This window comes from Chelonia mydas, chromosome 25 (assembly GCF_015237465.2).
Source record: "Chelonia mydas isolate rCheMyd1 chromosome 25, rCheMyd1.pri.v2, whole genome shotgun sequence".
In the NCBI taxonomy this organism is placed as follows: Eukaryota; Metazoa; Chordata; order Testudines; family Cheloniidae; genus Chelonia; species Chelonia mydas.
In genome coordinates, this window is record NC_057858.1 from 5,330,436 (window position 1) to 5,356,049 (window position 25,614).

Sequence of the window (25,614 nt, forward strand, 5' to 3'; positions counted from 1 at the left end):
CTGCCCCGCAGGGTGGAAGTGATCGGGTTTTCCTACTCGGGGTCTCATTGCTATCAAATGGAATTAACTCGGTGGGGCAGGAAGCCTCCTACAGTTGGAATGGAAAGGCTCCAGGACTGTGATCCAGTGTCAAATTGTGATACCTGGAGGAGTCCTGTTGCTGTACCTTCTGTGGCTCCTCTTAGGAAATGGGTTGTGAAAAGCCTCCTCTAGGAGCATTCATTAATCCAGTCTGCACATGGCAGCTGCAGTTTGCCGTGCCTGAAGGGCATGGAGGTTCCCTTGATTGATGTCCCTCTTCTGGCTATGTCTTGGCTGCAGAGTTAACTTGAGTGCTGCTACTCCAGAGTGACAGCAGCCTCTCTGCAAGCAACAGGCAAATTGCTGTGTGCACACTGGTGCTGCACTCACCCATGTGTGATGCCAGGGCTTCTAGGGGCACGTCTCCTGGTTCTTTGCACTGTGGTAAGCTGAGCTGCTCTGAATTCTTTTGCAGTGAACTGTGGGAGGTCCTGTCAGTCCTCTGGGCACATAGTGGAAGCATTTATAGTCCGCTAGCTCAACCCCTTATGTCTTGACGTGTTCCAGATTTCTGCCCCCAGCCTTCATTCCAGCCAGTGGCAAGGGATGGCTCCTAATCTGAGCAAAAAGAAAAGGAGTACTTGTGGCACCTTGGAGATGAACCAATTTATTTGAGCATAAGCTTTCGTGAGCTACAGCTCACTGCATCAGATGAAGTGAGCTGTAGCTCACGAAAGCTTATGCTCAAATAAATTGGTTTGTCTCTAAGGTGCCACAAGTACTCCTTTTCTTTTTGCGAATACAGACTAACACGGCTGCTACTCTGAAACCTGTACTCTGAGCAGTGGCCTGTGCAATATGTTGGCATTAGTGCAACCCATACAGCTGTCCTTTGTGAAAAAGGAGGCTGACCCAGGGCATGCAGTGCAGTGTGGAGGGCATTGCAGCAGCTGCTTGGCACCATGAGAACACAGCAGTGTGCTTTGCAAAGGAGGGCCAGGCTGAGACAGAGGAGTGGGGACAATTGATAGTTTAATGACTGATGAATCCCCCTGTGCTGGCTGGCAGTTGTGGGTCAGGCCCACAAACAGAGTGGCCATGCCCACCAGGGATGACTAGCAGTGGACCCAGAACCTCCACGTGAAGGCCACTTCCTTCAGTGCCAGGAGACACGTGAGAGGGGCTGAAGTGGATTGCAATTGCCGCCTGGAAGCTGGTTACCCTGGATTGTTACAGATCTGTGGCTAATCAGTTCAGCATTGGCAAGTTAATCATTGGCTCAGTTGTGGCAAAGGTTTGCCATGCAGTTATTGCTTTGGTTCACCCGTGGGTAGTGAAGGTGGTAGTTCTCTCTGAAATTTAGCAAATGGGGCTTCTCACACTGGTAGGGCCATTGATGTCCCATGTGTGCCCAGTGTTGTTCCACCCTCCCCCAATTGCATGATTACCCAAATGGGAAAGGGTTTTACTCCCTCAGTACACAGGCCTTAGAGGACCATAGGCTACATCTGCGCTCTGAGCTGCTGGTGGGGTGATTCCCCCCACTCATGTTTGCATACTCTCACTGACTCGATTGAGCTCATGCAAGTAGAAATAACAGTACAGCTCCCGTAGCATGGGCAGCGGCAGCATGCCGAGTACACACCCACCTCAGACCTAGCTTGTAGTGTAGACGTAACCATAGAGGAGGTTCATGGACACCTAGATGGGAGGCATCGGCGAAGTGCTGGGGCTTTGGTCCTGCCCAGTAATGTGGCTATCAATCTGGTGTATGTGCCTACTGCTTTGGGAGACCCAGTCTGTCCTCTGTTCCCTGGTTTATGAAGCCCTATCCTGGTGCGAGAGCACCTGGCAGAAGCAGGTTGAACTGAACACTGAGCAGGTGCAGGATGGTTTGCTGGAAACATGCTGCCTGTAAAGCGATGTGGACGGCAGCGTTTATTATGCAGTGGCTGATCTGAGCCTCACTGCACAGCCCGTGAGAGAAGGAGCAGTACTTTGGCTGGGAATGGACTGATAATAGTACTGGTGTATAGGCCCTGTACAGGCAACCTGAAAGTGCTCCCAGGGGAATGGGGTGTGTGGGGCGGGGAGTGAGGAACACAAGGTGTGTCTATCTTGCTTTGGAAGGGGAAGTGAACCAGTGTGAGCACATCATCAGTGCACTTTGAGTCCATCAGGTGTGTATCAGTCATGGGTTCCTGTTCTCCTGCCCCAGTGCAAGCATGGGGTGGAGTGTGTCAGCTACTGTTGACCACGTGTATGTCCATGCATGGACTGCTGTTGTGACTGGCTCTGCCCCTGCCTGGCGTTCTCCGTTGGCTTCAGAACGTGGTGACTGGAGCAGGCAGGTCCCGGACTGGGGTAGGAGTCCGTGCAGGTGCATTCTGGGTCCTGCTGGCCATGATGCCAAGCAGTTGCTCCAACATGTCGCTCTGCAGTTGGCAGTCCTTCTCCTTCATCCCCAGTCATGCTGGGTGTACTGACACCATTTTTTCCTCCCTCTCTAACACCTTCTCTTCTGCTGCCTGGTTTGTCAGCTAGTTTGTAGAGCTGGCTTGACATGGTGGCAAAGTCCTTCCACATTTCCTGCAGCAGGTCGTCCTGAGTTTTCTTCCTTTTGTTGCAGTTCAGCAGCCTCTGGCTTGCTCTCAGTGGCCTCCTGGAAGAGGTGTTGGGGGGTCATCCCGCCTACACTTCTCTGCTCATGGCCTACTGAGTACCAGGGTCCTTCTCCCATCAAGAAAACAGCAAGTGCTTTCCATATCTTTTTTTTAATTTGGCTTTTGAGAGCACGGGTATATACCGGGCCAGCCCAGGGAAGCAGCATGTTGCTTGTGATGGTCTTGAAGTGGTACAAGGGGATGTGAACTTGCTTGAAATCTTAGAGTGGGAAGGAGAACAGGTGTCTCAGGCCTCTGGTAGAAAACCATCCATTGATGCTATGGAGCAGTTTTGTCAACTCCTAACTGATGGGCAGATTAGTGACTGGAGGGGACTAGTGAGCTGGAGGTGTATATGTGCTGAGCCTGCATTGCTCAGAAACCTGACTGGTCTTCTGGAGTTCCTGGGGAATGAAAAGTTCTCTGGTGTCATTCCCCAAGAGTGGACTAAAACCCATGGTAACATAAACAGGATTCTGATCTAGAATGTAGCAGGTTAGAACCACCGTTGGGGTGCTATAGTAATGCATCTCCATTCTCTCCATGAGAGTCAAATGCAGGATCTGTTGCACCAAGAGACTTCAAGTGCTGTGCACTTAACACTGCTGCAGTGGACTTAAGACCTAGGCTGCTGCTGTTCTTTAAAGTTCTAGCTGCCTTACAAAACCCCGAATGCTCATACCAGTATGGGGGTGGGTGGAGGAGAAGCACACTGGTGTATATGCCCCGAAAAAGCATTCTAGTCCTACTGCTGTTCCTGATTTCCAGGCATTGCTTGGCTTATACTCATTGTCCCCTGCTTTGCATCTGTGCATGCTGCAATAAATCACCAATAGCATGTTTGGATTGTTTTTCTCCCTGCTTGGATGCCATCTTGGATCACACATGTCCAGGCAAGGTTGGGGGGAATTAAATGGGGTGGCAGGGAAAATGAAGGTACTGAAGCTGAAACTGGCATTACATAATCTCCCCATCCCAGTCATGTAACATCCCCCATAACGGTGAGAGCGTCTTTTTGATGTGTTTCAGAGTAACAGCCGTGTTAGTCTGTATTCGCAAAAAGAAAAGGAGGACTTGTGGCACCTTAGAGACTAACCAATTTATTTGAGCATGAGCTTTCGTGAGCTACAGCTCACTTCATCGGATGCATACTGTGGAAATCGCAAAAGACATTATATACACAGACACCATGAAACAATACCTCCTCCCACCCCACTCTCCTGCTGGTAATAGCTTATCTAAAGTGATCATCAAGTTGGGCCATTTCCAGCACAAATCCAGGTTTTCTCACCCTCCGCCCTCCCACAAACAAACTCACTCTCTTGCTGGTAATAGCCCATCCAAAGTGACCACTGTCTTCACAATGCGTATGATAATCAAGGTGGGCCATTTCCTGCAGAAATCCAGGTTCTCTCACCCCCTCACCCCCCTCCAAAAACCACACACACAAATTCACTCTCCTGCTGGTAATAGCCTATCCAAAGTGACCACTCTCCTTACAACCTGCATGAAAATCAAAGTGGGCCATTTCCAGCACAAATCCAGGTTTTCTCACTCTGAGAGTGAGTTTGTGTGAGTATGGGGGTGGGGGAGTGAGAAAACCTGGATTTGTGCTGGAAATGGCCCACTTTGATTTTCATGCAGGTTGTAAGGAGAGTGGTCACTTTGGATAGGCTATTACCAGCAGAAGAGTGAATTTGTGTGTGTGTTTTTTGGAGGGGGGTGAGGGGGTGAGAGAACCTGGATTTCTGCAGGAAATGGCCCACCTTGATTATCATACGCATTGTGAAGACAGTGGTCACTTTGGATGGGCTATTACCAGCAAGAGAGTGAGTTTGTTTGTGGGAGGGCGGAGGGTGAGAAAACCTGGATTTGTGCTGGAAATGGCCCAACTTGATGATCACTTTAGATAAGCTATTACCAGCAGGAGAGTGGGGTGGGAGGAGGTATTGTTTCATGGTGTCTGCGTATATAATGTCTTTTGCGATTTCCACAGTATGCATCCGATGAAGTGAGCTGTAGCTCACGAAAGCTCATGCTCAAATAAATTGGTTAGTCTCTAAGGTGCCACAAGTCCTCCTTTTCTTTTTTTGATGTGGTAGCTCCCATGACAGGAACACACGATAACATGCATCTTACCAGTTTAAGATACCAGTTCCTCCGTCCCAGCCTGTTCTTCTGCTTCCATGTCCTCCCTAAGAAATCCCGTGAGTCCGGCCACAGTCCAGAGGGCGGGGCCCTGAAGCTGTAAACTTCCGATCCTCATGCTCAGATTTGGGGTCCTCAATGCACAGTTCAGTGACAACCCTACCTAGAGTCCTTAACCCATCCAGGATAAAATTGGACTCTGTGTTTGGGAGTGCATCTAGTCACCTGGCTCATTTTATTGTAGAACAGGCACAGCCCCAGGAAGTTACTGGACTGGAGTTATGGTCTTTGACTTGCACTAGGTGGCTCTTGTGGACTCCTTCTCCCAGCCTTAAGATCCCACCTGGTGGATTCCTTGCACTGGACGCTTTGAATTCTGGGTCTTGGTGCCAAAATTGTGGTCTTTGCTGGTCTAGCACTGGGGGTCCACCAGGACCTTGGTGTCATCTCTGGCAAGCTGGCCCCATGCTGGGAAGATGTCCTGGTTGCCATTCCAGTCAGACTGATCTCTGTACTGGAGCTGGAGAAGTGCTAAGATGGGTTTCAGACACTGAACCAGCCTTTATGAACTGGTAGATGATATTTGGTCTGGAAGCAGGGAATAAGAAGATAGCAAGAAAAAATAAGCTGGGGAAATTGGGAAGCATTGGGGTATTCATGTGATGCTAGCCTGTATCCACATTAGAGTGCTCATGTTAGCAGCTGAGCTGCATTCTCTTGAGTTTCAGTCTATACCCCTTCTTGGAGCAGTCGACTTGAGTTAAAAGCGCCACCATGCTTGAGTGAAGATGTTTTTGTGTGGACAGGACTCAAGCTAAGGGGCAATACCCAAGGAATAGCAGTGAAGCCAAGCCCTCTGTGAGATCACTCGCTAAGTGATGATGAAATCACCTCATGAGCTGGGTAGGAGGAGGCTGACCAGGAAAGAGGTAGTTCTGCTTTTACATGAGTCTCTCCAGCAAATGAGAAGCTAAAAAGAACATGACTGGTAAATGGGCTCTTGCTGGCTGGCTCTTTCAGACTTTTAGAATACGTTGGACTCCTTAATGGCTGTCCTTCCCCATCCCCTCAGTAACAGTAGCATTGATTTGTGACAGGTTTCAGAGTAACAGCCGTGTTAGTCTGTATTTGCAAAAAGAAAGGAGTGCTTGTGGCACTTTAGAGACTAACCAATTTATTTGAGAATAAGCTTTCGTGAGCTACAGCTCACTTCATCGGATGCATATTGTGGAAAGTACAGAAGACGTTTTTATACACACAAACCATGAAAAAAAAAAAGGGTGATTATCACTACAAAAGTGATTTTCTCTCCCCCCACCCCACTCTCTTGCTGGTAATAGCTTATGTAAAGTGATCACTCTCCTTACAATGTGTATGATAATCAAGGTGGGCCATTTCCAGCACAAATCCACCTGGAAATGGAAATGGCCCACCTTGATTATCATACACATTGTAAGGAGAGTGATCACTTTACATAAGCTATTACCAGCAGGAGAGTGGGGTGGGGGGAGAGAAAATCACTTTTGTAGTGATAATCACCCTTTTTTTTTTTTTTCATGGTTTGTGTGTATAAAAACGTCTTCTGTACTTTCCACAGGATGCATCCGATGAAGTGAGCTGTAGCTCACGAAAGCTTATTCTCAAATAAATTGGGGTTAGTCTCTAAGGTGCCACAAGTACTCCTTTTCTTATTGATTTGTGAGTATATCTCTTTAGTGTGTGGTACCATTGAACCCAGCTCTGGGAATTAGCTGTGCTTTGGTCTGGTTTCAGTCAAAATCCACAAGCATAGCCATGCAATCCACAGCACAAAAGGGGATTGACAGCTGAGACCGCTTGCTTAAGTGACTCAGTTAGCATGTATGAAATGCCTTGCTGAATACAGGTCTTGAGGTGCTAAATGGGAGCTTAAGTGCAGCTGGAATATTTGCGTTGAGTTAGGTAAAGAACCAGTAATCACTTTGTCTACTTCATATGAACGGTATTTGACTGGTAACCATCCAAGGGACAAGTAAACTTCTTTACCTCCTGTTATTAGTCTTGTTGTTTAGATTATTAAAAGGAAACCACTTTAACGTTCTAATTTTTCTCTCTCTCTCTCTCTCTGCTGGTAAGTCCTGATTCAGCAAAGCACTTAAGCGCATGCTCAAGCGGCCTGATTAGCCGGGATAGATTTGAGTGCTTTGCTGAATCACTGCAATGGTACATTTCAATTAGCACAGTGAAAAGAGAGTAGTCAGTTTCACCTTTGTTTCTAGTCACTTTCAATGGTTCTCTCTTGGATGTTTACCGGGCCGTTGCTGTAGTAATAGAACACCTTACAGTCTTTGATGTAGGGAAATGTTATCCCCGTTTTACAGATGAGGAGCTGACATCCAGAGAGACTTGAGGCTTGTCTACATACAGCAACAGGAGGGGTTCTCCCATTGGCATAGGTAATCCACATCCTTGAGTGGCGGTCGCTGGGTCGACAGGAGAAGTGTCTGGTTGACCTACAGTGTCTAAACCAGGGGTGTTAGGTTGGCTTAACTGTGTCACTCAGGGATGTGGATTTTTCACACCTCTGAGCAACATAGTTATACCAACCTAATTTCCTTATGTAAATCCAGGCCATGGTAACTTGCCCAAGGTTACTGGCTCAGCACAGCATCCTGGCCACTGGTTGGTTCTTCCTGTCTATTTTCAGGCACCAGTGTTACTGCCTAGTACTCTGTAACTGAGTATGATCCATATTTTACAAATGGGGGAAACTGAGGCATGCACTGCTTAATACACTAGCATGGTGAACCCATGCTTGGCTTCATGACGCTGCAGAAAAGCCCTTAAAGCTAACCAAAAAGCTGTTTTCATTAAACTTTTTAAAACAGAACTTTACTGCATTTTCTGTTTGGTTTGGTTTCGTAAAGCTGTCTGTATCAGTCTGATTTGGAGTTTAAACTACCTGCCAGTGGCCCTTGAACTGAAATAGATCAATAGAATCTCCTATCACATGGCTTGGGTATTTGTCTTAGACTAGTACTGCCTTTGATCTTGCTAGTCTGGTTTTCAAAGCTGGTCTTATTTTAGCATGTGTGGTTTGTGTTTTTTTTTTTTTCCCAAAAGTATTTTTAGCTCCTGCTGCTCAGTCCCTGTGCTGCTGCCGAAATTTCCATCGTGGCATTTCCTGTCCCTTTGGTATTGCACGGTTAATATTTTCCACCCAGGTGTGACCGACTTGAGAAGGGATCAAGGGAGGGGAGTCAAATCCTACCCTTGGCAGGGAAGGCTGCTGGCAGATCACGAGCATTAGCAGCACAGAGAGTTACTTCATGAACTTTTTCTACGTGGTTGCTTTTAACAGGAGAGCATTTAGGTGTTGCCCTTTAAGTTCCATTAACTACGCAAGCTCTTTTGTGTTTAAAAATAAGACTCCACGCCGTCTTGCAGTGCTGCGTTGTGGCTATGTCTCAAGCACATTGATTTCCATTTCTGCTCATGCGAGCAAAGAGCAAACATGAATCAGAACTGTCCCAGTTCTATCGCTTAGCGATGGATCTGTTTCCTTGTTAGATATTTTTGGGGGCAAAATAATTACTGCTGAATTGCTGCCAAAATGCTGACTTTCAGTAAAGCTGACTGTATATATTATACATAGGTAAATACCTGCCCAGCACTAGGCAGGAAATTGGCCTTCTCAGCACAGAGCCATAGAAGTTACAGGTGGCTAACACTGACAGTATTAAGCTGTCAAGTCTGTGCCCTTCTGCCAAATCAGGTTTATTCTTTTTAGTGCTCTGTCCTGCTCATTTTGAAAAAATCAACGTAAAATCATAGTACTGTAAACGAATATATTTCTTTCCTTTATGTTACCATTAACCCATTAGGCACTCTCTCCTGCAACCATCACTGCAGCATCTGGGCTCCACTAGTAAAAGTGAAAATATTAAAGTACGTACTGCTTTTCACTGTTGTACCTGTTTACTTGTTGCTGTTCAATGTCCAAGCAGAGAGAAATGCAAGTTAGTCACTTTCCCTTGTGTTTTTGTCCAGTTTCTTGTTCAAGTTGTCATTGCTGCAGCACTTGAGTCTCCAACGTTGCATAAGTTGTTTGGGACAAGGACTGTCTTTTTGTTCTGTTTGTACAGCATCTGACACAATGGGGTCTTGGTCCATGATGCAGGTTCCTAAGGGCAACAACAAAACAAATGTTTTTAAAACTGTTTCCACTGGAATTTAAGAAGAGATTTTTTTTCAAAGCAGACTATAGGGATTTAGAGACATTGTCTGTTAATTTTAATGGAAGATGTGTCTTTAACCCCCCTAAACGTCTGCGAACGTTTCTGTTGGTGTTTTGGTTTTGTAAAAGGTTTGGGGTATCTTTTTTTCAAAATCTAAAGGTTGAGTTTAACCTCCCTTTAAATATCCCAAGCCACATGAACCCTCCATTCAGGTATTTTAAATTCTCCTTTTCTTACCCTCAGAGACAGAAAATAATGTAGAGGTTCTGGTATTCACGTCTTAAACAAGATGATAGAAAAATTGGAGAAGCGACAACAAAGAGACATAATAATGATTTGAGGGCTGGAGAAAACGCCTTAAAGGGAGAAACTTTACAAGATCAATCTGTTCAGTTTATCAAAAAAGATTGAGGGGGACTTGCTATAGTGTCTAAGTACCATCATAGGGAGTAAATATCAGGTACTACAGGGCAGCTACTACTGCTACTGAAGTTAGACAAGTCAAATTAGAAATTAGACACACGTTTTTAACAGTGAGGGTGATTAACCATTGGAGCACTCTACCAAGTACAGGTGGATTCTCTGTTTCTGATTTCTTCAGTTCAAGGCTAGCTGCCTTTCTAGAAGATGTGCTGTAGTCAACACAAGTTATTGGGCTCAATACAGAGGTAATACGGTGACATTTAAGGGCCTGTGATATACAAAAGGTCAGACTAGATCTATTGGTCCCATCTGGCCTTAAACTCTCTCTGAATCTACATGCAGCAAACATTGGTGGTTCTTTAACTTCTAATGTAAGGCTTGACAATTTCTTGGAAGATGGCTTAATATTGGTCAAAAGTAGTATTTTCCTATTAACAGCGTGGCTGGCGATGTGGGTTTGCTAGCTCTCTTGCTGCTTACTCTGGCAGTATTCTTAAATTCTAGTGCTAACATGGCTCAGCAATAGTATAACCATTTTGCAGTATGTATCATCTCAAAGCGTTATTTACAAAGCGTTATTTTCCCAGTTTTACAAGTCTGGAAACTGAGTCACAGAGAAGGGGAGTGATTTAGTTACACGGCATGCAGCAAATTAATGGCAGTGCTAGGAATATAATCTGGGCATTGTGACTGTCTGATGTAACAATCCAGTGCGTTCTGAGGTGCTGAGAGCTCGCCACTCCAGCTGAACCTGAACTTGGTGGGAGTTCAGAGTGCCACAGTAGGGCCTTTTTCTGTCATGTTCAACTCTGAACACGCTCTCAGCCCTGGGCAAATTGCCAAAAGAATTGTTTGCATGGAATTTTTATAAATTCAGATGAAAATAACTTCTAGCCTAGTGATACTCAGACTAAGGCTCGTGAGCCGCAAGTGTCTCTTTAATGCATCTCCTGTGGCTCTTTGCAGCACGTGATATCAAAACAGTGTGGTTTAATTATTAACCAATCAGTATACTTTTATTATCCAATTGTAGTTGATAAAATAATATTGGTTTAGTCATTTTGCTGTGAGAATTATCTATATAGATATATAAAACTAAATATTTCCCCGATCATACTGTTGAAATATGAATATATATTACTGTAGTAAATGAAACAATGAATTCACCCTACTGTGGCTCTTTTGGGTAATGTTGATCGCTAATTTGGCTCCTGAACCACTGAGATTTGAGTGTCCCTGTTCTAGACAAACTCACCCCTGCTGAGTTTGTCACCTTAAATCCTGCAGCCCTGAGAAGCTAAATGCACTGCAAACAAAAGTGAAACTGGCTTTTCTGCACATCTAAGCTTGAAGAGCTAAGGAAACCACCTAAACAGTGAAAGAGAAATCACATTTCTAAAACTCCCTTAATTTTAAAAATGAAAGGGGGCTGTAGTAAGACAGGCCCCTTAGCTTTAGAATGCATGATCTGAAGTCACCAGCCCTGACTCTTCTTTATAGAAGTAACTGTTTTACAACTTAAGTGGTGTATAGTGGGAAGAGTGCAGGCTCCAAGATAAGCGGTGCTGTGTGGGGTGGGTAATCTGGCAAGTTATGAGAATCCATAGAAATAGATTGGTAGCAGTTTGACATTAAGTTTACAACCCTGATTGAGGAAACTCGCTTGTTAGCACAAATGAGGGTAATACAGACAGATTGGGTGTAATTTGTCTGATAAGTGAGTTTCCTCAATCAGCCTTGTAACTGAATTGTGTCTCTTTCCTGAGAACATGTATTTTTGCTGGGCTGCTGAGATCTCAGCCCCATTCTGTTTGTACAGTCAGTACAAAAACAGCAAGAGATAATCATCCCTGCCCCAAAGAGTTTACAATCTAAATCAACCAGACAGAAAAAGTGAGGGAGAATTATCCCAGTTTTACATATGGGGGGTTGGAGGCCCAGAGATGAAGTGTTTTCACCAAGATCTCGCAGGGAGTCTCTGACAAAGTTGGGGCTTGAATCCAGGTCTCCTGAGTCCCAGCCCTGTGCCTTAACCCCAAGCCCATTTGTGTTTTTCAGAAGCATTGTTTTGCACCTGTGTTCCCCTGGTGGCTCTGCATCAGTAGTTAAGTAACAAACTGTTTAACAACAGCTTCCTGTTCTGCTGGCGCTGCAGTTGATACTAGCACACAAGGAGGAAATAGACTAAACGGGGCCAGGTTGGCACCCGCTACATTGTAAACACCAGGGGGAAATGTCAGTAGATTGCAAACTGTAATGGGCATGGGCTGTACTTAACCCTGATATTGCTGTGTGCTGGGGCAGCGGGGAGGAGGTTCTGTCTGGCTGTGAATTCCCCCACTTCCATTTGAGTAGCTGTTCCAGTTTGTGTCCCTGGGAGTCCCAGTGGCCATCCTGTCTGAGAAACTTTTGATTCCTTGCTCTGCCAGACTCCCTGGGTGACCTTGGGGTTTCAGTTCATCCAGTGGGGATAATCCTTTTGCACAGGAGGCCAGACTAGAGGTCAGAAGCAGTCCCTCTGGCCTTAGTCTGTGAATAGCGTAGCGACTGGTGAGTTTGTATGGAAATTCGTCTGGCCTTTTTCTAATCCAAGCATTGCGGTTGCTATTAGAGATCTGAGTGATCGTAGCATGCACAGTGGTTGCCGAGCAAACATAAAGCATTACAGGCTTAAGCTAGCCTCTAAATTGTTGGATCTTATAGAATAAGCATCCTTGAGCACAGGTTACCCCAACACTGCAGGGTTTCTTGCGTCTTCCTCTGAAGCAGCTGTGCTGGCCGCTGTTGGTGATGGGTTACTAAAGGGACAGTTGGTGTGATTCGGGCTGGTGTCTCCTATATCTGTTGTAGGTAGGATAGACTGTGCCACTGCATACTGGGGTGTGTGGGGGGTAGGTAGGATGAAGTCAATGGACTGTGCTGGGGCAGTGTTTGGGGAGGGGGTAGCTAGCAAACTCAGACTGAAGCCATATGTACTGGTTGTGCATGTCACAGGCATATGCTTAGCAGTGAGCGAGAAGGGCGTACCAAATTAAAACCTTTGCTGTTGCCTAAGGAACAGGTCATTTGAAATCATTTGAACACAGTTCTTGGACAGACACTTTGCATTAAAAGCTCTATTTCACTGAGCGTCTTGTTTCCTCAAAGCATCCAGCTCCCCACTCCTATAGATGTTAAGTCTTGAGTCACGGGAGACTTGGCAGCAGGTCGTGGAGCTCTGTGCCACCTCTGCAAGAGAGATGGGGAAAGCAGGACTGTTTCAATATTCTTGAGTGCATACGGGATAACACACTGCAATAATATATGATGTGACCGTTGCAACAAGCTCAGTTGCGTGTCTTTGTGTGAGGTTTGCCGTGTATGTGCAGGAAAACTAGGAAATGACACACTGAGCTGTTTTTGATCACTTATCTGTTAATGGGTTTATTCTCCAGAAAGTTGCATTCTATATTGAGGACTGGGCTTGCTTATACAAGAGAACTGATTTTGAAACCTATGTGGGCAAACTAGTGGAAAAGGCTTTCATAGATTCATAGATATTAAGGTCAGAAGGGACCATTATGATCATCTAGTCTGACTTCCTGCACAATGCAGGCCACAGAATCTCACCCATCCAGTCCTGCAATAGACCTCTCACCTATGTCTGAGCTATTGAAGTCCTCAAATCGTGGTTTAAAGACTTCAAGGAGCAGAGAATCCTCCAGCAAGTGACCTGTGCCCCATGCTACAGAGGAAGGCGAAAAACCTCCAGGGCCTCTTCCAATCTGCCCTGGAGGAAAATTCCTTCCCGACTGCAAATATGGCAATAGCTGAACCCTGAGCATATGGGCAAGATTCACCAGCCAGATACCCAGGAGAGAATTCTCTGTAGTAATTCAGATCCCACCCCATCTAACATCCTATCACAGACCATTGGGCCTATTTACCATGAATAGTTAAAGATCAATTAATTGCCAAAATCATATTATCCCATCATACCATCTCCTCCATAAACTTATCGAGTTTAATCTTAAAGCCAGATAGGTCTTTTGCCCCCACTGCTTCCCTTGGAAGGCTATTCCAAAACTTCACTCCTGTGATGGTTAGAAACCTTCGTCTAATTTCAAGTCTAAACTTCCCGATGACCAGTTTATATCCATTTGTTCTTGTGTCCACATTGGTACTGAGTTTAAATAATTCCTCTCCCTCTCCGGTATTTATCCCTCTGATATATTTATAGAGAACAATCGTATCTCCCCTCAGCCTTCTTTTGGTTAGGCTAAACAAGTCAAGCTCCTTGAGTCTCCTTACATAAGACAGGTGTTCCATTCCTCGGATCATCCTAGTAGCCCTTCTCTATACCTGTTCCAGTTTGAATTCATCCTCCTTAAACATGGGAGACCAGAACTGCACACCATATTCCAGGTGAGGTCTCACCAGTGCCTTGTATAACGGTAGTAAAACCTCCTTATCTCTACTGGAAATACCTCGCCTAATGCATCCCAAGACTGCATTGGCTTTTTTCACGGCCATATCACATTGGCGGCTCATAGTCATCCTGTGATCAACCAATACTCCAAGGTCCTTCTCCTCTTCTGTTACTTCTAATTGATGCGTCCCCAGCTTATAACTAAAATTCTTGTTGTTAATCCCTAAATGCATGACCTTACACTTCTCACTGTTAAATTTCATCCTATTACTATTACTCCAGTTTACAAGGTCATCCAGATCTTCCTGTATAATATCCCGGTCTCTCTCTAAATTGGCAATACCTCCCAGCTTTGTATCATCCGCAGACTTTAGCACACTCCCACTTTTTGTGCCAAGGTCAGTAATAAAAAGATTAAATAAGATTGGTTCCAAAACCGATCCCTGAGGAACTCCACTGGTAACCTCCCTTCAGCCTGACAGTTCACCTTTCAGTATGACCCGCTGTAGTATCCCTGTTAACCAATTCCTTATCCACCTTTCAATTTTCATATTGATCCCCATTTTTTCCAATTTAATAATTCCCCATGTGGCACAGTATCAAACACCTTACTGAAATCTAGGTAAATTAGATCCGCTGCGTTTCCTTTGTCTAAAAAAATCTGTTACTTTCTCAAAGGAGGAGATCAGCTTGGTTTGGCACGATCTACCTTTTGTAAAACCATGCTGTATTTTGTCCCATTTACCATTGACCTCAAAGTCTTTAACTACTTTTTCCTTCAAAATTTTTTCCAACACCTTGCATACTACAGATGTCAAACTGACAGGCCTGTAGTTACCCGGATCACTTTTTTTTCCTTTCTTAAAAGTAGGAACTATGTTAGCAATTCTCCAGTCATACGGTACAACCCCTGAGTTTACAGATTCATTAAAAATTCTTGCTAATGGGCTTGCAATTTCATGTGCCAATTCCTTTAATATTCTTGGATGAAGATTATCTGGGCCCCCCGATTTAGTCCCATTAAGCTGTTCGAGTTTCGCTTCTACCTCAGCTGTGTAAATGCTCTTATTTGTGTAAGTGGCTTACTTTAGAAAATATAATCCTAGAAATGTAGGGCTGGAAGGGACCGTGGGAACCTAAATCTTCTTTGCTGCGGATTAAGCCTATTACTACTTTTCCAACCTTCAGTGGACATGGAGAACAGTTGATCACCATCCTCTTTATAACAGCCCTTCTAACATATTTGAAGTCGCAGGGCCCCCTACTCCATCTTCTTTTCTCAAGACTAAACATGCCCAGTTATTTTAGCCTTTCTTCAGAGGTCAGTTTTTCAAAACTTTCTATCATTTTTGTTGCTGTCCTCTGGACTCTTTCCAGTTTGTCCCCATCTTTCCTAAAGTGTGATGCCCAGAATTAGACAAGTACTCCAGCTGAAGCTTCATCAGTGTCAAGCAGAGTGTGACAACTACCTTCCATCTTTTACATATGAAACTCCTGTTAATGCACCCCAGAAAGGTATTAACCATTTTACGGCTGCATCACAGTGTTGACTCGCATTCAGTTTGTGACCTACTCTAACCCCTAGATCCTTTTCAGCAGTACTATTATGTAACCAGTTATTCCCCAATTTGTAGTTGTGCATTTAATTTTCCTTACTAAATAAAGTACTTGTCTTTATTGAATTTCATCCCGTTGAATTGTCCAAATCCTCCAAATTGTCAAGGTCATTTTGAATTCTAATCCTGCCCACCAAAGTGCTTACAACCCCTCCCACCTTGGTGTCTGCAAATTTTATAAGCATTAATAAAGTCATTAATGGAAATATTGAATAGTATTGGACACAGGACTGACCCCTGCGGAACCCCACTAAATACGTCTTCTCATTTGTTAAATACTCTTTTTGGGTATGGTCTTTCAACCAGTTGTACGCCCACCTGATGGTAATTTCATCTAGACCACATATCCATAGTTTATGAGAATGTCATGTGGGACTGTGTCAGAAGCCTTGCTAAACTCCAGATGTATCGCATCTGCTGTTTTCCCCCCAATCCATTAGTCCAATAACCGTGCAGAAGAAGGAAGTTAGGTTGGCTTGGCGTAATTTGTTCTTGACACGTCCATGCTGGCTATTCCTTATAATGCTATTATCTTCTAGGTGCTTAAAAATGGATAGTTTAATAATTTGTTCTAGTATCTTTCCAGGTATCAGTGAGGCTGACTGGTCTATTACTCCCTGGGTCCTCTTTGTTCCCCTTTTTAAAGGCAGGTCCTATGTTTGCCCTTCTCCAACCCTCTGGGATACCACCTGTCCTCCAGGAGTTCTCCAAGATAATTGTTAATGGTTCCGAAATTGCTTCAGTTAGTTCCTTAAGTACCCTGGGATGAATTTCATCAGGCCCTGCTGACTTGAATACATCTAACTTATCTAAATATTCTTTAACCTGTTCTTTCCCTGTTTTGGCTTGCATTCTTTCCCCCTTGTTGTTAACGTTAATTGTGTTGAGTATCTGGTCACCATTAACCTTTTTAGTGAAGACTCAAGCAAAATAAGTATTAAACACCTCGGCTGTGTTGATGATGATGTTAGTAACTCGCTCTCCTTCCTCACTAAGTAGAGGACCTAAACTTTCCTTCATATTTCTCTTGCTTCTAATGTATTTAAAGAACTGCTTCTTATTTACTTTTATGTCCCTTGCTAGGTGTAACTCATTATGGAATAGTTAAACCTGTTCATAACAAACTTAAATCTGCTTTAAATTGAGGCCTAGTGTACACTACGAAGTTAGGTTAGCTTAACTACTTTGCTCAGGGCTCTGAAAAATTTCATGTCTTGTGCAATGTAGTTAAGGTAACCAAAGCCCTGATGTAGATATCGCTAAGTCTATGGACAAATTCTTTCATCAACCTTGTTACCACCTCTCAGAGAGGTTAATTTACTACAGTGACAAAAGAATCCCTTCTGTCGCTCTAGGAAGTGTCTATGCTATAGCTTTGCCGCTAGTGCATTTCTAGCGTAGATGGACCCTGATGAAATAAGAGCATGCCCGCTTAGCCTTTTCCACTGGTTTATATTCCCACTTTTGGCTATACCAGTGCAACTTTCTCATGGAGACCAGCTTGAGGTACCTGCCAAGGCTGAGCTTTTTAAACCAAAACTGAATTTCTCCAAGCACAAGAAAGAGGTTGGAAAATGCAGTATTTTCTTTCCATATGGCTCCACTGGAGGAGGAATCTTTCTTGTTCTCAAAAAAGCTTTCAGCGGTAGTAGGAACAGACCTGAGAAACTTCAACCCAATGGATGAAAATGACGAGTGCAAAAAAAATGCAGAAGCTTAGTGCAGAGTTTTCCTTCGCCTGTATCCAGTCAGGCAGTACTGGGGTGGTGAAATTGCCACGAGATGCAGGGGTGAAATATTTCTGTGACATCAGGAAATTCCAAAGTGGAGAATATTAACTAAAAGGTTTGGCCACCCTTCTACCTCATTCCAGGGTGAGGAAGAGGAAGGTTGGATTTTCCATTCCAAATTACCATCAATTTTAGGCAGCTCTGACAATCTCAGAAAGTCTCTCCCTGTTTATCCATGCACCACAGCAGTGATTGCAGTTTTGACAAGAGTGACTCTTCCTGCACAGCCCAACCCTGCCTTCCTCACACACCCAAAACTCCCATGGGCTCCAGTGGGAGTTTTGGGTGCATCAGGAATGCAAGCTTGGACCCCAAGCATGCCTGTGTGTGGTGCAGGGGTCCCTATGCTACAGAAGGGACCACGGTGTTAGACTGGCAGATATCTTTTCACTCTGCGTGAAACCTATTGTTAACATTCCATAGCTCCCCATGTGCACCAGAAAAACACTTTGTTACTCTCTTTTACGGATCTGAGAAAGAGGTCTTCAGAGCCCCATCGTGGGAGCCAAGAATCCACCTGTCTCGCCTCGGATGTTAGGAACCCTGATTAGTGTAGCTTGTACAGCATTTTGGAGACTGGGCCGTATAAAAGCCTGGCATTGATGTGACAGACTTGTTATTAACATGCCTCTCTCTCTTGAAATTCTCAGTGTTTTTGCTGTCTTTATTTTCCATTTCCAGAGACCCAGCTCTTTTCCCCCAAACAGTCTCTCTAGTATATTCCTTTTCACAAGGTGTTCCCAATGCTCCACTGCACTCCATCTCTTTCACTAAATAAGATGGCTCTTCTCTCTCTCCCTGCCCCACTTTAAGGTCAACAATGCCAGCTTCCTTAGTGGCAAAGTAAGCAACGCACAAAAATACCTCTCTGAGTAGGAGTTGGTGGTGGATGGAAATAAAACTGGATCAAGTTTTGACTGAGATTTTCGCATGCTGGCCTTTAACTAGCACAAAATTGCAAATGATTGTGCTCCATGAGGTTGAAATGTATGCATTTAAAGAAACAGTGTTACAGTATCCTCTGGAAATTCTGCAAAATAATTTCCCCCCTCGTGCAAATGGTCATTAAATTGTGAGGCTCTGAGGCAAGGCTCCCTGGTGAAACAACTGTATATTCCAGTTAGAGGTTTAAGGAAAGTTTCAATGCAGAGCGGGTGGGAGATGGGGCTACCAACTACCTGCACTTAACTTGTGAACCCAGCTATACCTTCCTGGCCTCTAGTTCCCCCTATTGATCCTATACAGAGAGTTTGGAAAGTATGACAACTGCCTACACCAGCCTTGCAAAATGATCATGAAAACCTATCTGCTCAGACATACATTCTTCTCACCCCCCAGACCTGTCTAAATTCCTTGTCCTTGGGCAAATACAATTTTGCAAGTGTGGTCTGGATTTCCTAGTGGAAAGCTCTAGGGCTGGATTTTCAAGGGTGCTGAGCAGCTTCACTTGGCATTGTGGGTGCTTGGCAAGCTCTCACTCAATACTTACGCTCACCATGCTGGGCGTGTATTGCAGATTCATAAATTGGCTAAATGGTCATGAGCGAAAGACCACTTCACTGCAATCCATTGGCATTTGGAAGTAAAGTGGGAGGTTGGTGCTGCACACTCGCTCTGCTGATTACCTGCTTCAGGGGTTTTGTCTGTAGAGTAACCTAGCTAATCGAGAAGTAGATCAGTTTAAATAGGTGAGCAGAGTGTTTTGTGAAACGAGCGATGAGTTTTAACTTGATGAAATACAAAGGGGCACATCATGAATCAAACCCAAAAGTTCCTATAGCAGCAACTCAGCAGTTTGTGTTTCGAACAAGATGATGGGAAAACTTTTTGTTTTAATTGTGACTAGAGGTGGTCAGAAAATGAGGGGATGTGGGGGGGCTTCTTTCTGGCAAAAATCACAATCTAAATAGCCTGTCTGAAAATTGAAATAGTTGTGCCACAATGGCTCCTGGGAGTTGCAGTTCAGGTGCCTCATACTCCTATTCTTCTTTGTGGGCTGGGCTCCTTGGTCAGACTGCATCTCCCATGATGCACCATGGTTCCCCTTTTCATTGAGGGAAGGTAGTACTGGTGCGTCATGGGAGATGTAGTTGGCAGGGAAGTCCCAGCCCATAGAGAAGAATGAGAGCATGAGGCATCTGAACTACAACTCCCATGAGGCACCACCACCGTGGGACTCCAACGAACACGGCACCGTCCCTCACCAAAAGGGGTTTCTAGGCATAATCAAAGTATTTCATTTTTTGAAAACATTTTGGTTTTCCGACACAGATTTTTCAGAGAAAATTGAAAATTTCAGTGGAAAGCAGATGCTAGTTACCAAAAATCCCTTCATTTTGTCAAAACCACAATTTTCTGCTGACCGTTTGAAATGTCTAGTTTCCATTGATTCAATTTTAATTGCAATGAAGACCCAAAGCATATCACAAGGGATGTTCTAAGCAGGGCCATGGTTTTGTGTGCTCTTGTACAGGGCCCGACATGAGATTATTGCATCTGGTTTTGGATAAGTTAGTATAGCTGCCTGAAGAAAGTGCAGATTCTATAGGTGAAGCCGCATACTTCTAAACTGAACATCTTAATTAGCTGGATAACAGGGAGGATAGAAGACTGCACAGTTCGGAGAGGAGAGATTTTTGGAACGTGCAATAGAATAGCAATGATTTGGGCCAGGATCGATGTATGAACTAAACAGCAACAAGGAAAAACTCCTGGAAACTGAACTGAAGCTGAAACACCTATATACAGGACCTAACTGTGATCATGATTTCACTCAAACATAAATCGGAAGCGATCAAAATGAGTGGAATTACAGCTGTATAAAATAACCCCAGAATCAGGCCCATGTGCATTTTTAACCTCTGAAAATAATCTTTGCCTGCCTGCAGAGATGCTGATGGAATCAGCCTTCTGAAGACCCAAGCACAAGAACATGGATGCCATCATGGTGTATAAATGGGACGGGAGATGCAGTCGCTCTTGCTCAAAATGCAGAGGGTAAAGGTGCTAGTGGGAAGGAACTTCTTGGGATATGGATTTTAGGGCCAGCAGGGATCAGTGTTACCATCTAGTCTGACCTGCACAACACAATAATTCAGTGATTCCTGCATCAAGCATATAACTTCTGGTTGAGCTAGAACCTACCTTTCAGAAAGACATCCACCCTTCATGGAAAGACATCAAGTGGCGAAGGATCCACCATGTCCCGTAGTGAGTTGTTCCAATAGTTTCTTACCCATGTATCTTTTAAGAGAAAAAAACAAAACACAGTACACCTTATTTCAAGTCTGAATTTGCCTCATTTCACCTTCTAACCATTGACTCTTTAGGTCTTTGTCTGCTGGGTTAGAAAGCCCTCTGTCGGAAATTGTCTCCCCATGTAGGTATTTAGGGGACCGTGAGCAAGTCTCCTCTTAACCTTCTCTTTAATAAGTTAAACAGATTGAGATCAGAGAAGGCAGGTTTTCCAGAGCTCAAATAGTTCTTCTAGCTCTTTTCTGAATCCTTCTCAGTTTGTCAACATCCTTTTTGAAGGGCGTGCCCCAGAACGGGATTCTGTATTTCAAGAATGGTCTCTTCAAGGCGGGGACAGAAGTAAGGCCATTTCCCTACTCAAACGTGAGCAGGAATTGTTGGCGTTTTCCCCCCTCCTCTAGCAGTGGTTCCAGGCACAAGTAGCTGAACATTTGGAGAGCCAAGCCTGTCGGGAGATGCTCTTCTGTAGATGGCTCCATAGGAGAATGATAGGTGGAGCTGGAGACCCACACAGACTATGGGGAGGGTTGTGCTCTATAGAATGGGGCAGGTGTTACCCTGGTGATTTGACTTCCTATGATTTCAGGCACTAGTAACCTTCAGCCCTTCCACCTTTCCTGCTGTTCATGTGGGTGTATTTTAGGAAGGGTACAATTTCACTCTACCACACAACTTCGTAATTGCAGTGAGGCAGAAGCAAGAGAGCACTGAGCTGGGGCGGGCTGTCTGTGTCAGCACTGGGATCGTGACGGCAGACTTGAGTTTGTCATGTGGCCTGGGCTGGAGTGTTCGCAAGCAAGAGGCCTTTAAACAGCTGAACTAACCTGTTCACTCGCAGACTCTGATGCAGCTGGTTTTTGGTGCTTTGCTCCTCCTTTCTCTTCCATGGCACAATTGAGATGACTCTGAGAGGCGATCTCACCTTGGGCCACTCAGCATTCACTAACTCAGCTGACAGTAGAACTCAAGGGTCCCATCCTAAACCTAGTGCTTGGTTCTAACCATTTAAAATGGTCTCCTCTGGAGAAGAGCAAACATGCTCAAAAAATCCCATATGCAACTTTGATGAACAATCATTTTGGGAAGCCTCTGAACCAAATGCCACCCTTCCTTGTGTCGTAGTGACAGGGGTTTCCTACCGGCCCTCAAGACTGGAATAGATTTTAACTATGAACCTCCCTAGATGTCGTCTGGGACTGTCTGCAGGTTATTTTAAAACATGCTGGATCTTCCTTTGTTTTAAAACCAGCAGATGTTTATCTGTTGTAAACTAAAAACTCTTTTGACTTTTTAAAACTGCTTATGAGTCTGACTCTTAACTGCACTTGATTTCCCACCCCTTCTTCCCGTCCTGAGCTATTTACTCTCGTCCAGCCAGGTAAGTGTACCAGTTGCTCATTGGTGGTTGGTTTATTTGGGGCCAGGAGGGGGTGGTTGTGAATACTCTAGCCTTTTAATTTGCAATGATCTATCCCTATGGGTTAGCTAATGCCGAGAGATTTTGCTTTGGGGTTTTTTTTAAGTCTTGTTAAGAGACTCTTCCTCTGGATGCAGCTGTTCCTTTTCTTGCAAAGTGTAATGTAGACAGTGAAGTGCAGGGATCAGGTGCTTAGTAGAGATGATTTTTTTTAATACTTAACAATAATTAGATTGTAAACAAACACCCTTCACATGAGGCAGTGGGTAGGGCACTTGGCTAGTAGTCAGGACTCTTGGGTTTGATTCTCGGCTCTGCCACTGATTTGTGGTGTGACCCTGAGCAAGTCATTTCTCCTCTCTGTGCCTCGTCTATTTCCTATCCCCTCCCCTTTGTTTTGCCCATTTTACTTGTAAGTTCCTTGGGGCAGGGACTGTGTGTATGTATAGCATCTAGAACAATGCAGCCCCGATCTCTGCTAGAGCTTTGAGGAGTTACTGTAAGAAAAATAATGGCTTCTTTCCTATCTTTAACGTTGGTGCTTTACTGCAATGGAAAGAATTTTAAAATTTTAGTTTACTCTTGAATATTTATGCAGTTTCTAAATTTTATCATTAATCTCTCTTCCTATTTGGTGTCATACTTAAATCCTCAATTCATGGAGGCATGTGATCATGTGGGAATCGCTGCTTTTCTTTTCCACCAAAAAAACCACCTTATGTCTCAAGCTCTCTTCCTGGTGGAGAAAAGCTTGAAGCCCAGCTGGCAAAAAGAAATAATCCAATGCTTTTATTTTTTAAAACAATTTTTCCATTTTTTTTCTGACCTGTTTCATGATACTTTTGAATGTTTGAAGTTTTTCCTTTTTAGCATTTCCCTTCGCTGGGCTGCTGCAGTCACTTACACTTGTCTCTCTCATTTATTTCACTTTTAGCTTCTCTGGATCACAGAACTTAGGTTGCAAACACTGCAAGGAGATGGTTGGTTGTTTTAAGACCATGGATCAGTTGGAATTTCTTCTACCAAACTTAAATCCAATTATTTTAAAGTCCCCTCCACCTCCATATCTAGATTTTTTTTTTAATCCAAATTTGAATCAAGTCGGTCTCTGTAAAGGTTTAAAAAAAAATCCTGCCTCGACAGCAGTTTATATGGTGGTTATGATGAGGATGATCTGTTGTAAGAGTTTAGTATAGAGGTCACTATGTGCATCACTGGGGGGAATGGCTACATCATGGTGACATTGTTGGTCAGTATAAGCCTTTACTGCTCAACAAGAAGAAAGCATGTACTGAGGGATGCGGGGTCTGAGGTACTACTTCATCCAACAAACAGTCAAACTGTGGAACTCATTGCCAGGGGATGTTGTAAAGGCCAAAAGTATAACTGGGTTTAAAAAAGAATTAGATAAGTTCATGGAAGATAGGTCTATCAATGGCTATTAGCCAAGATGATCAGGGATGCAACCCCGTACTCTGGGTGTCTCTAAACCTCTGACTGCCAGAAGCTGGGATTGGGCAACAAAGATGGATCACCGATAATTGCCCTGTTCTCTTCATTCCCTCTGAAGCATTTGGCTCTGACCGCTGTCGGAAGACAGAATAGTCATCTGGTGCAGTATGGCTGTTCTTATGTTCTTACTACCTTCAACCCCAAAGTATCCAGCAAGGTTTTTCGTTAAAGCAGTCAGAAACCCCAAATTACCCAGTACCTCTCTGCTTCTAACAGAGTCCCTGTTCACAGCTGTAAGAACTGTACCCCACTCTTCCCATTCCCCACACCACAATATATAAAACTTGCTCTGGATGTCCCTAATGCACAGCATAAGTAAAAACCACACCTGGATATCTGCCTTGTTCATCTAGTACCATACAGCATCAAAGTCCAAAAGAACACCAACTCTTTGTTGTTCAGCCATAGATCCAAGGTTCCTCCACACAGTCAGAAAGTTAAGCCTTATCCACATAGATCAACAGAACTATACTGGGATAAATATCCCGCTATAGTTATGCCGGTATAACTTCTCATGTAGAGACACTGTTCCAGAATAAGTGACTTTATTCCAGCATAATTATTCTCCTTCAGAAGGGTGGCAATTTATTCCAGAATGGTATGCCCAGATGAGGAGCTATATTGATATAATTACACAGCTGTAGTTCTGCTGGTCAGTTTCCCTGGGCAGACAATCCCTGAACTGTATTCATGAGCATCTGTCTGGCAGGGTTGGAAGACAGTTGTGGAAGTGTTATTTCCAAGCTCTGGATGCATGGTCTCACGTGGTCCCAGACCAGAGTTCTGGTGAGCGAGAGCTATAGAATCACTGCTACTTTATGTGTGTGCAGCTCTTCCCCCACGTCCGCCCTCCCACAGCCTGGCAGTCCCCGAGCGCTTCGCAGGAAGCCCTATTTATTAAGACTACAAACTTATTTTTTCCCTTCTGGTAGGACATGCTGTCTGGTTTCATTGTCTAAAATTCCCTTACGCAGCCTGGCCTATGGCTCCCTTTTTAAAAGTGAAAAAAACCCGGGGGCTGGAATTCCCTTCGCAGAATCTGGCTGTCGTCTGCCTGGCTCTGTGCAAACAGTCTGACGCTGGAATTCCACAGGGCTGAGCATAAAGCTCTGATTCAAAATGCAAACTGGGTATGAAGCAGCATGGTTCACACATCGCCTGCTCATTTCCCCCAGTTTGAAGTATGTGCTGCTCCATAGGAGATAAGCGCTAATGGGGGCAGAGGGATATCAGAGGAGGTGGCAGCAGAGAAGAACAGGGAGGCTGTTCCGGATGTCAGGAATTACAGAGGAGAAGCTTCTATTGTCCGTTGTGGAGGCACAAGGTAGAAGCAAGCAAGGGAGGGGAGTAGAAAGATAATCTGAGAGGTGGGCAGAGGGGGCAACTCCAGGTGCTGAATCTGAAGAGGAAATTCTCAAGCAAGAGATGAATGAACAGGACATCATGTGCTCGCTGTGTGCATGCTCAAGGCTTAGAGAACAAAGCTCAGGGAAGCCCTGCTCTGGTCCACTTTTCCCACCCTGTTTCCTGCTTTGCTAAGATGGGAGGCGGCTGTCTGGGCAGAGCAGGAGAGATGGGTTCTGTTCTCAGCTCTGCTGCTAACTCACTCGGTGTCCTTAGGCAAGTCGGGTTGCTCTGTGCCTCAGTTTCCCTACCTGAGACATGGAGATCAGCGCGTCCCCAGCCCCCATGGATGTAGGGTAGTAGTCAGTGTGTAGTGCCTGTGAACAGGAGCCGCGGGGATGTGTGACTTACTTTCCTGTGTTTACAAGCCGTGGTGTGTGCAGCGCAGAGCAAGCGTGCAGAGGAGCCCAGATGCATCCGTGACCGGAACAGCACTTCTGCTGACCCTTGCCCTGCTGCCTTCGCACCGTCCTGCAAAACTTGGGCTGCTGCTTCTCACGCTGCCAGGGGCAGCCCAGATCTCCTGCAGGCCCGACTTGTGCCTTGTAGCCTGCAGCTATAGCTAGGTGTGACGTAGTATTGGGCCACACCACTGCGATGCCAGGGCTTCAGCCTGGTGGGCAGAGCCGGGCAGGTCTTCGTACTACACAGGGAGCACTGAGTGACACAGATCAACCACTGTCTTCTGGCTCCCCTTCCAGAACAGCCGCCTGCCAGGGACTGAACTGTAAAGGTGACTC

General features: G+C 44.7%; 1 protein-coding gene across 4 annotated transcripts in view; it reads left to right on the forward strand.

Moving 5' to 3' along the window:
* CSNK1G2 (casein kinase 1 gamma 2) overlaps window positions 1–25,614 on the forward strand; it is a 91,335-nt gene that overhangs the window by 17,795 nt on the left and 47,926 nt on the right. The window lies entirely within an intron of this gene.